Below are 12,909 nucleotides of genomic sequence, written 5' to 3'. Positions count from 1 at the left end.
CGCGCTCGTCCTCCTACACAGAAAAGCATGCGCGCGCACACACACACACACACACACACACACACACATACACACACACACACACACACAAACACACACACACACACACACACGGTGAGAGAGAGACAGAAAGAGCTCTTTCAAATCCTCCTGATGAAGAACACCTCATAAACGTGATTCCACACACACACACACACACACACACACACACACACACACAAACACACACACACACAACCCAAGCCCTGTCTTTTGTAATCACTAACGGTGATTAGCCACCAGTCTCCCAGCAGGCCTCTGAGGTCAGGCTTGGACGGCTCACATACCCCACTCCACCTCCGGCTGCTCCCGTGTGTGTGTGTGTGTGTGCGCGCCGCGTGTGTCACCTGTGCTCGGTTCCCTGCGGAGCGCCACATCACCTCCTGCGGTGCCGTGATCCCTGTCACATTCCACTGACATGCAAGATGGGGAGCGTAATGGCATCCAGCTGCCTGTGGCACAGTGCTTTGCATCACCATCCATCCATCCCCACCTCCACCTCCACCTCCACCTCCACCTCCACCACCCTATTGTTCCTCCACCCTCCCTCCCCTCTCTCTCGCCAGTGCCAAACGACGGCACGGCAGACGAGCGACTGGCAGAATCCCACCACGACTGACAGGCACTGCTGTGGCAGCCTGCTGTGCTGGACACGGCTCTTACTGATGATGGTGCCCCCTCCCCGACACACACACACACACACACACACACAATCTCAACTCCACCCTCCCTTCACCCCAAGAACAGACTGACAACTTGTTATTGCCCCCCCCCCCACACCCCCAATCTACCCTTGTTCAGAAAAAAAGAGCAAGAGAAAAAACCGAAAAGAATAAAAGAAAAAGCAGAGGCCATGTTTGGCTGGCTGCTGGATGGGGAGTGCACGCCTGAGAGCACTGTGCTTCCCTGTGCAGTGTGTTGAGAAGCAACCCTTCTGTGTTAGGCCATGACCACCATGATGTTTTTGTGGGTGTCTGACTGTTGGCTGGGGTGCGATTGCCGAGTGCTCTCAGCTAATGGGCTGTTAAGTTCTTCATCTTCTTTCGGCTTTTATCTCATCAGAGAGTGTAGGGGGAAGCTCATCCGTCAGGCCTGTGCAGTTTCATACAAGCTCAAAGTATGACACATATGTGTTTTTTTTTACATGTGCTTTTTTTAAAACTTTTATTCTATTCAGGCTAATAGCTTGTGGGTGTACTGTAGGGAGATAACAAAAATGCAGCGGATGAAATGAATTGGACATAATTATCTAGACTAAATCAAGCCTGTCAACTGCATCTTTTTTTTGTGTGTGTGTTTCTGTAAGACAAGATGTACACTCTCACACAAGATGTTCTCTTTTACAGAGTGAAGAAAAAGAGAGCGAGGATGTTGAGAATCTGCACATGCTAAACAAGGGAGACTGTGCTGGCCAGCGGCAGTGCTTTAAGGCCAGTTTGTGCAAAAAAGAAACAAGCGCAAGAAATTAATTCCCATTTCCCATTTGGTGAGGCAAGAAACTGTTTCATGTCTCTCTCTCGCACTCTGTGTGTGTGTGTGTGTGTGTGTGTGTGTGTGTGTGTGTGTGTGTGTGTGTGTGTGTGTGTACTGTATGTACATGTGTCTGTGAGTGTATGCGTGTGACACAGAAAGAGAGATAGAGAGTAGGTGAGAGAGAAATGAGGGCTTCTGAAATTCCAGTTCTCACATCCCAGACATTCACCAATTCAAAGCATGTGAATCAAAGTAAGCTCTGGGAGCTGTAGAGTGGAAGGAACGCTTACTATAAGACCTACAGGAAAAAAAGGTAGAGAGTGTGAACTGGAGTTTCTTTTCTACACCCCTCGTGCAATGCCATACGTTTTAACATTTATTTTCAACACCCATTCAAGGGTGTGCCAGGGTTTTTGGAGAGCTAACACTGAAAGTGATCGATGCATATAAGGGTGAAAAATGCACTGTGACATTTGATACCCGACTAATATACAACACTTCAACATGTCATGTATAAAAAAATATAAAAAACGGGGTGACTCTTGCCTGTTCAAACTGGTACGGTATGAGAAATTGAGATCTCCTAAGACCTACTGAGAGATCTGTACTTAAGTGCTTCAGAAGGGGGGGGGGCTCTCTGATGTTGGACTGTTTTAACTCTTGGCTTCTGCCACCATTTTCATTTCTTGTTATGGTTCAGTCAGTATCTGCATTGCCCACTAACCCATGTTCACCCATGTGCCAGGGCAGACATCAGTCAGTTGTTGAGTAATGCCTGGTCATATGGCACCAAATAAAAGAAAATAAATATGTATATGTCATTTTTTGTATTATTGCTGCCATATTTGAAGCAGTTAATTCTCCCAGAATGAAATGTTAAATGCCTGAGCAGTCTGCAGTTTGGACGTTGCCTGTAGGCAGAGATAAAAAGGGAACGTTTCATTTTGGGGGGGAGGGCTCGGGATACCTGAACCTGCTTGTGCCTTCTGCCAAAGAACAGAGTGGTCCCAAGGTTTTCGCTGGGGATTATATATTTTTTAAACTGCCGCCTATGTGCTTTCCCCCCTAAACACACACACACACACACACACACACACACACACACCTGCTGGGTTAACCAGGATTGAGTCTGAGCAGTAATGGGCTGTGACTGGCATCGGCGCGGGCAGGCCTCCCGTTTCCGTTCGCCGGCTAATCTGATCAAAGATAGTGGGTGGGCGCTAGCACCGCTATCTCCTTCCACAGGCAGTCTCTATCACACACCGCACAGGGCTAGCTGCCCCATCACAGGCAGCCAGCAAAGCAGACAGACAGACAGGCAGGCAGGCTCAATCGTTTCCCACACACAGCCATGGGCCATTTCCTGGTGCGGATTTCCACACATTCCCATTTTTTACTCTGGGCAAGATGAGCAGCAGTGGCGGCAGCGGCAGAAGGCATGATGAAATTATTATTTCTTCTCTTCTCCCAGGCAGGAATCCTCAGAGTTGTTTTCCTTCGTCCCGGTTCTTGGCAAGGGAGACCTGTCTGCTGAGGGCCCGGGCCAGCACTGAATGCCTGAATGCCTTTTTTTTTTGTTGCGATTTCGTACATTTATTTATTTAGTTTGCGAATTCTATTAATCACTGCTCATACGAGCACAGCGCTATTCACCTTCAGAATGCAACAATTCATTTTAATTCACGTGCCGGAGGACCTTGGGGAAATATGACTTGCTCATGCCCTCTCAGGATGTGCATGTTGTGTATGTGCTTTGTTTCGCCTGTACTCTGCAACGTACTGAATCTATCCCAGAGTTGATCTGAGCGTCTATTGTCTGCTACAAAACAATATTACATCCGAGTCCAAGAGGTAGAAAGGGGTCTTTTGTTATAGCCTACCAAGGTCATGGTAATAAATGCTGCTTATGCAGCTCATCTCTATGGAGTGTAGACTACTGTGAGTGGCTTTTCAGATTAATTCTTCAGGTCACCTTCGCTCTGCATATATATAGAATAAGGAGCGGTGAGTCAGGGAGAAAGACTGTCTGGACCCGACAGTCCAGTTGTCAATAACATGTTCAGTGAAAGCAGGCTCATAAAATATTTCACAGGCTCCTTTTTCTCACTGTAGTCAATCGTTAAGATATGAGGCCCAACGATTACTCTCCGCTCCACCGGTCCACTCCACTGCATCACTGACACATGTAACTGTAGTCGACGTTTAATGTATTTTTTACTGCTTGTATAGATACAGCAGATGGTTCAAAGTGGTAAAGTTGTTTTGTGTTCCATATGTCAGCACTGCAGGGGAAACGACTCCCCAGCAGCCTGCTTATGGAGCTTGAGGGGGAATCGATCAAAGCAGCGAGCCTGCCATACACGATTCAACACAGGGCGAGTGTCAGTGTTAGCAAGTTGCAATTGGGAAAGTGCGAAAGAGAGAGATGCCGCTTTATTTGGTGTTACCTTTCACCCCCTATTTTCCCTTATGCCAATTCCACAGACTCCAACCAATCACCCCTTTGGTATAATATCTGTGTCTCTGTGTGCAATCTAATAGATTGTGAACTCAGACAAGTTTCCTCCAACAAATGTGGAGTTTTCTGAAAACTTTTTCTTCACCAGGAGTGTTAGCAGACTTATCTAGACAATTGCTCTCTACTTCCTATTCGTGGCAATGTCACGTTCACTGCCTTGTGCCACTTTTCCCAGAGTTAACTAATAATAATGTCTGACTTTACTGGAAGTGCCAATAGACCACAACCATCATTAAATGACAGACATTTGAGCACTCACAACAGACAATTTCCTGGCAGGAAAGCCTAGGTTTAGATTAGTGTTTATCACCTGGTGAGTTCATGAGCCTCTGAATGAATCACAGTGTGAGCATGTGTGCCTGTGTGTGTGTGTGTGTGTGTGTGTGTGTGTGTGTGTGTGTGTGTGTGTGTGTGTGTGTGTGTGTGTGTGTGTGTGTTCCTTCTGAACTCTAATGACTTTCGTATAAAATATAAATAGTAGCTTTTATTTGAATGGAAAAAGCTTTGTGTCTCTCTTTCAGTCTTTGCTGTTCTCATGCTTCAATCACAAAGTGAGAATGAAACGTTTAGAAATCTATGACAGTTCTGAGTGAACGCAAGATGTCTATAGCCTACTGTATGAGTCTGAAGTGCCTGCTGGACTAGTGCTGTAATGGGTGGAGATTCCTGCAACTCCCAAGCTGTTTACAGTGATGCTACAGTTAAATCTTTGAATTAGAAAAGTAAAATGTTATATAATCAATGTAGTTATATTCCTGAGTAATGTACTTTTTTTGTCATTTGTATTTTCCATGTTATAGAGATGAGCTGAATTATTTCATTTTGTGAATGTGACAGAAATCAAAAGGTGTTTGTATGACAAGCTAATTTGAAGTGTATAATGTATAATGAGAAGGTTGAGATATTAGTTGAGAAAAACATGAAGCAAAGAGCACAGATACCTCTTACAGTGCAGCATAGGATATACATTTCTAACTTGGGCTAATGATAAAAGTATGCAGTGATAAAAGTATGCCCTGTGTTTATGTTTAGATTTTTATTTTATGGTTTGGAATTTTAAAAATCACAAAAACTTAAAGTCCATGGGAAATTGTTAGTCCCAAGGTCAGGCCAGTTGAGAATCACTGTTTTCAGATCAACGTTTCAAAGACTGGGCTCAATATTTATTTCATTCACTGCCATAACAATCAGTCTTTGGAGCAAAAGTCCTTGTCTAAATCTCACCATAGGTCAAATAGGGAGTACAGTTCACTTGCAGGTGGTCATAATAAAACCATCCCATTCTGCTATAATTTTGGCAAAGATCAACACACAGACCATTATGTTTATGAACTGTTGATTTGTGCTATCTGGTTCCATTTTGTTATGAAACAATGAAATATGTTTTGAAAGTGCTGAACCATCAAGTGAGCCAAAGTATCATCTGTGCTTCGTCCTAGAGGGTATATAAAGTTTCTGTCCAAGAATCATCAACTTTAGTTCTGGCTTTCATGTAAAAAAACTCTTCAATCAAAAACCGGTTGATTGGTATGTAAATAAACTTTAATGTGTATTTTCAGTGTATCAAATATTTTTACATACATCTCCCACTTGGCTGAAGGCTATCTCTCTCAGAGTACTTCTTCAAAAGCCTGTATGAAGAAGAAGCAACACAGTTAACTTTGACCACAGCTTCAGCAGGCCAACACCAACACAGCAGGGTCCATCGAGAATTCCGACGGCGTCGCTGGACATGTGTTGTTGCTACCGAAATAGCATCAGGAAATAGCACTTAATTCTCCCCAGTGGCATAACTGAGAAGGGCTGTTTGTGTGTTGGCCAAACGTTTCTCCGCGCTGAACACACGTTTCATTCAAACAGGTCAACTCAACCCATAAGCGATTGCAGACAAATTAGTACACAAGTTTGACACTTAAGACATGTTAAAAGAGAATTGAGTGTTTATTCCATGAAGAACCACAGGCATCACAAGGATGTGGCACTTACAGGACCTCTCCTTGTTGGCCACAAGAGTGTTTGTGCATTTGGCAAACATCTTATTTTGGGAGTTCACCCACACCAAAATATACAATTCCTCTGACCAGGTCAACACAAGCCACAACAGCTGCAGACAAATCAGAACATGTGCAGCACTTAACATAAAGCCATTAGGAAAGTATCATGTTTACACTCCAGTGTACTAGATACATCACTTCAGTAAACACACTATAAATGTATATCACTGAGTGTTGTCTTTTAGAGTGAATTTGTTTGGAGGACACTCTCTTTAAACAGTGTAAGAAACGAGAGGTTGGAGAGGTGTGGAGATCTATTTGTACTTTGTACACATCTTCAAATGTGAACCCTGCACACACTACTGTTTACATTACTGTTTTTTTTAAAGACCACTTAAACATTAATGACAGCCATATTAATCTTAAAGCGCATTTGCCAGAATGGTAAAAGACATTAATGTGACTTAACCAATGCCACTCACAGTGCTGCTGACGGGACTCCTTTTTCTCATCTATAGCTTTTTAATTATACCTTGAAGTCAGTATTTTAACTATGAGAACCATTATTCAATGCCAAGGTAAGGGCATAGAAACCAATTAGACTGGATGATTAAAGGCCATTCCTGGTAAATTAGGCCAATCCCTAAAGTGGAGAAACAGAGCCTGTGACAGACTCTCCTGGCCTGTTAAATTCTACTGTTAAATGCAGCTTGCAGTAGTTTTATTTTTAGATTTTTTTTGTGGTCGAACAGCATCCATTCATTTTCAAGCAACATAATTCATTTTAACCAATCCTATTGTACTGTCAGGTACTCTCCAAACTGTGTGTAAGAAAGGAGACACGCAGCAGAAAATGCCTTTGTGACAGTGGCTGTGGCGTATTGAGCCAGCCTGCGCATTACCTTTCTACTTAGGTCAACAATATGGAGACGATAAACGCTCTGGCGCGCAGCCCAACTCAAATGAATTCAGTTTGTGTCTCTGCAGATATTTTGTTTGACATTGAGAGGACCTGACGGAAACAACCCATGAGGCTTTAAGACCCCAGCAACTGCAAAAGCTTGATAATACTGCGTATTGCTTGTATTCCTTTATCCTCTGTTCAGCCGTGTATCGCTTTAGGGAGCTCCATATTTAGTGGCAGAAATATCTGTTTGTTCATTCACTGAACGTGCTATGCCAAGGACTGATTTGGCTATCGATTTTATATCTGAATGCTTAATGAATTCCTTAACCTTGGGGTACCATATTAAAATTAGCATGGTCAGCTTCATATGGACGCAGGCAGGTGAGTGAAGCATTATCACCTAATCAAAACCAACAGGCTGTGACTTGGAGGAAGAGAGCAGGCGATGGTCGAATGAATTCAAACAAAGGGATAGCATGGGGGTTGGGACCCCTGTGTCATTTGTTGACGTGAGGATTCACGTTTTATCATGTAGCCTCGGGATAGAGTCAAGGCCGGCCATGAACTCCAGCAATTAATGATTTGCAGAAGAGAGAAAGGCGACTGCCGCTGCGACTATCGAGTGCTGGTTGCCGCTTCATCTTTCGGTGTGTGTGTGCAGAGGAGGAGGAAAATAATGATGTGGCAGAATCAAGAAAGCTCAACATGTACACTCAGGCTTTGTTGCTGAGGAACTAAAAAAATGTTTCTCCTTTTCACACAAAAAAAGCTCTTTGAGCGATGTCATTTCATCTCTGTTCCCGAAGCATTTTGTGCCTGGCTACTTGGGTCAAAAGGGAATATTGATTTACACACCTCACCTATTCACTTAGGTAACATTTCCCCTGTGGCTTCTTTCTTTCCCCTCAGTGATTCATTGCCTTTCAAGAAAATTTCCCACTCGGTGCTAATTACACATAAGGTCACACACTAATCATCTTCTCCTTTACTTTTCTTCCATCTTCTGTTCTGTAACGCTAGCACCCATGCTAATGGCTTTTAGCGACTGAGAAAGAAGGGCACTGACAGTGGAGGCTGAGCCATCAGAACAGTGAACAATATCCGTCCCTCCATCGACCACAAAGTGAAATTTTGGCCTGTTTCTCGTTACTCCACTGACCAACAAAGAGGTGCTACTTTTGGAAGGGAAAACGAGCTCTTCATCCAGATTTATCACAACATTAAACACAGCTGTAAAGTCAACATAGTTACATTTTATTATCCTTCCCCTCCCTCTCTCGCTCTCTGCAACTTTCTTCTTCTCCACTCTCACTCTCTCACACGCACACGCACATATAAAACGGGGAAAAAAAGCGGAAAACCCATATCCATTTTCAAAAAGAACCCCTCAATTAATTATGCCGTGATACAATGGATTTAGTAAGACCTGCGTGTAGACCTTTTCTTTCTTCCTCTACCAGTGAAGGTGACTGAAACCCAGCTTGTACCCTCTGGGCTGTCCCCCCACTGCACTCTAACTTAGCCCGTTACCACGGACACCCTCAAGGCTCCCATCTCCAGCCCCTTCTTTTTACAAGCACAAACAATAGAGGCTTTAATGAGTTCCAGTGTGCAGGGGCCAAATCATTAGCCTCCGACGCTGGCCCTGATGCTTGGTCCTCAGCGAGACAGGGCCATTCATCGCTCATGGCCGCCGTTACCTCAGCAGTCTCACATGCCAGAGGGAGAGGGAGAGAGCGATGGAGAAAGAGAGAGAGAGAGAGAGAGAGAGAGAGAGAGAGAGAGAGAGAGAAAGAGAGAAAGAAAGAGACTCAGGAGCGAATACATCACTCTCGCAGCATGATAAACAAATTGCCTCCCAGGTGATGCCCTGTTCTTATGACAGTTCCGCAGATATGCAGCGTGAGCTAAGTAGCCCATAGAGAAGTGCTGCATGCCTTCTGCTGAGCCGTCGCTACTGCAGCAGTGCCCAGATTTGAAATTCTCTAATGGCCAAAAACCACAAGCATATGAAACACATTATTCTGTATGTTGTCTTGGTAAATTGTGGGATGTACTATAATTAACCAATCATAGCAGAATTTAACATTTTTAAATTGTTTCACTAATCCAGCTACTGAAATGAATTTGCACAGCCGGCTCGGCGAGGTTCACTTCTTGAAGAAAACCGCACAAGTAGCGCGCACACTGAACACCACACTACACACACTCCCAAGCCACAAACAAAAGAGATGTGCAATAAATTTGCTGAACTATGTCTTCTGTTGCAATGGGACAGCTCCGCTGGTGTGCAGTGTGCATGTGTGTGGAGTTGAGATGTGCACGTCTGCGCACCCGAGAGAGAAAAGAACACAGAGAGAGAGAGAGAGAGAGAGAGAGAGAGAAAGAAAGAAGGCAGACTGTTGTGGAGGGGACCTTGATGGATAAGGTGTACTTTTTTAACCAGCCCCACCACCACCCAAGCACACCTAACTCATCCCCCACACACAAAGGAGCGACAACAAATCTTCCGGGGGCTCTGTGTGGCAGACACAAATTGTGGTGGACTGCATTGCTATGATCCCCATCCACTCAGATCTCTACCTCCATGTGGGGTCGGAGCACCGGGCGCCGATACACTGCCGCGGTCGGCTGTCCATTCCTATTACGATCCGATACGTAAAAGGCAGTGCAGACACAACGGATGTTGTCGGGAGCATGACCGTTTCCTGGCAAACTCTCGCAAAAAATTCGTTCTCCACTTAAAGAGTACATCCGACCGCACATTTTTTCGTGCGAGATGATGGGCTACGATAGTAGAGACTCGAAAGTAACGTGCAGACTGACAAAAAAAACACGCCACGGCAGTTTCCAGGTGATCATCTTTCATGCCGGCGAATATTGGCGATGTATTTTAGGGAATTGATTTACCCAAGCAGACATGTCACGTCTCATTCATCTTTCAATTTGCAACCAAATCTTGAGGCGGCTCTGCCTCACGCGTGGAGTCAGAATAAAACATGCACTCCCTTTTTTCCTGGCACCCATTTCCATAGCTTCGACTCTGAAGCCTCATGATCTGGCAGCCAAATAAACCGTGTGATATATTGAAGTGCTACAGAAATGTGACAAGTTAGCGATAGCACTGTCTTGGAAAGCCTCTAATTGTTGTCTCGGAGATAATTGCATCCCAGTTGGTTTCATCCCGAATCTGGGAGCCAGGTTTGTTTATTTATTAATTTATTTTTTTATTTTTTAAAGCTCTGCCCCTTTTTTCTTGTCACGCATATGGGAGCTCAGGCTTCACAGCCCAGCAAGGACCAGTGATGGTCTTGATGTATTAATTACAAGGCAGACCTCCAGTCATGCATGGGAGATTTGGTGAGTGGGGGACGACAGGGAGTTGTGCACCGAGAAGCGGCTAGAAATTATGCGTCGAATCATTTAATGGCCAAATGATCAGTGAGGCCATGAGCAGTTGGAAGGAGAAGAAGCAGAAGCAGAAGAAGAAGGAGAAGAAGAAGAGAGAGAGATAGAGATGGAGAGAGAGAAAGAGAGAGAGACAGAGAGCGGCTGTGATGGGTTTTGTGAAAGGAACTTTTCACTTTAAACTTTTCAATCCAGCTCGCCATCAGTGTCAGTGTCAGTGTCAGGACTCTGAGTGGCAAGCAGAGCAGCATGTCTCACCACCCCCACCATGTGAGGCAGCAAGACCTGTCGGACAAGGCAGACATCACAATGCATTTGGACAACGGGTAGAGCGACCGAAAACAAAATGGCCCCCCTCTCCCGAAAGAAAAAAATGAGCCACAATGGATTCTGACACAGTGTGGATACGAAATGGAGGAGAGTCTTGACAGGAGAAAGCGAGAGAGAGAGAGAGAGAGAGAGAGAGAGAGAGAGAGAGAGAGAGAGAGGAGAGAGAGAGAAAGAGAAAAAAAAAGTATGAAATGATAAAAAAAAGAATGTAAATGAAAAGAAATATGAGAGGGCCCTCAGTGAGGAGAATGATGGGATAGAGGAGGGTGGTGCTGCTGGTGGTGTGTGTGTGTGGGGGGGGGGGTTGGCAGGATTGGGGCTTCAGCAGAGTGACAGACCAAGACCTTAATAGAGTGGAATCCATTTGACAAGCATCACATCCTCCTCTTCCCCGCTCGCCTTCCCACTATTTAAACCGCACTTTGGCTCCACAACTAATTTCGGTGCTTGGCTGAGCATGAGCGCTAAATTGATAGCGGCGTCCTGTACTATTCGCACCACAGTATCGCATATGTTTTAAAGGAGGCCCCGAGTCTCTACCTCTCTTGCGGTGTGAAAGGCTGGAAAGTGTTGAGATACTTTTCTTTTCCTTAAAAGGAGAAATTGGAGCAGGTTTTGGTGTGGTGAGTTAACCACATTGTACCGCAAGTGTATCACCCATCTTTCCTTTTTCTTCTAATTGAATATTTATTGCTTTTCCACAAAAGCACACAGCAATTCCAAAAACACAACACGAGAGCTCCATACTCCATCATTCATTCTTCTGGGCCGAGTTTCTAACTCTTTCTCCTAGTTTTTGAAGCGTCCATTTTGGCCACCTGGGGTGAGCTGATTGGGACTTGGGGCTCTGGGGTGTCAGTGGCCCAGTTCTCATGTTCGGAGAGCAGCCTTGAAGCCTCAGCCCAGCTGTTACAGACACACACACACACACACACACACACACACACACACACACACACACACTCACACACACACCCTGTAATGTTCTCTGTCCACCAACATAACTACACACACACACACATACACACACCCTGTAATGTTCTCTGTCCACCAACATAACTACACACACACACACACACACCCTGTAATGTCCTCTGTCCACCAACATAACTACACACACACACACACACCCTGTAATGTCCTTTGTCCACCAACATAACTACACACACACACACACACACACACACACATCCTGAAATGTCCTCTGTCCACCAACATAACTACACACACCCCACCCAACTCCACCCCTTCCCATGTGCGTGTCCTGTTTACCTATAAACAGGAAATCTACACTGGAAAGTCCAGTTCAGTTGCCAACAGGGACAACTCTTCCCAGAGGGGGGAAAGTTTCTGTTTTGTTGTGCTAAGGTGTCCCTGCTTGTATACATGGGACTTCATGACTTACCGTTTTTGGAAAGAGCTTTGGCTAAATATTTACCACTGACCCTGTCTGATGGGATTTGTGTTGACAAAATAATGCATAATTCAAAAGTAAAGTAAATTGCCACAGCGTGTTCTGGGATCACACACACACACACACACACACACACACACACACACACACACACACACACACACACACACACACACACACACACACACACACACACACACACAGCCTACTGGGAAAGGGTACAAACTGCAGCAGAGGGCCCAGAGGTGAGTACGGAAATAAATAGAAAGTGTTGAGCTCTCATTAACTTTTAACATATCTCTTCCTGAGTCATGACCCCCTGGGAGAAGAAAAAGACCAGCAGAGCCAATGCAAACAATAGTCACACGCACATGTACTGTATGCATCCCCCCATGCACACACACACATTTAAACCCACCCACACACACACACACACACACACACACACACACACACACACACACACAAGAGTGTGTGTATATGCAAAAATGCTCCAGCGGATGTAGCCTCATGCGCGTCCCAATTTATGAAATCGTTTTTCTGACTTGTGGCATCTTTTAGCATCCTGGTGGGTTGGGTGCCTTAACAGGCAGCGCGTGCACAGCTCCCGACACATGCACTGCACCAGGATGATCAATGGATGTAATACGTTGTACAGCAGTGCTGTGGCGGGCGCCTTGCTTCATGAGCAAAACAAAACACGGAGCAAAAAGCTTAATAAGTCTCTTCTCCCTCCTTTTTGGTTTGTGTATGTCGGCCCGGCCTCAAGGCCGCACGGGAGACAGGGGGCATCCATTACATGAAAGAACAGCTTGCGTGCGTTATT

The sequence above is a fragment of the Alosa pseudoharengus genome, unplaced genomic scaffold (genome assembly GCF_046254945.1).
Source record: "Alosa pseudoharengus isolate Yale_2024_CS ecotype anadromous, Long Island Sound unplaced genomic scaffold, YU_APseudo_1.1 YU_APseudo_1.1_scf_7, whole genome shotgun sequence".
Taxonomy (NCBI): Eukaryota; Metazoa; Chordata; class Actinopteri; order Clupeiformes; family Clupeidae; genus Alosa; species Alosa pseudoharengus.
This window is presented reverse-complemented; position numbering follows the sequence as displayed.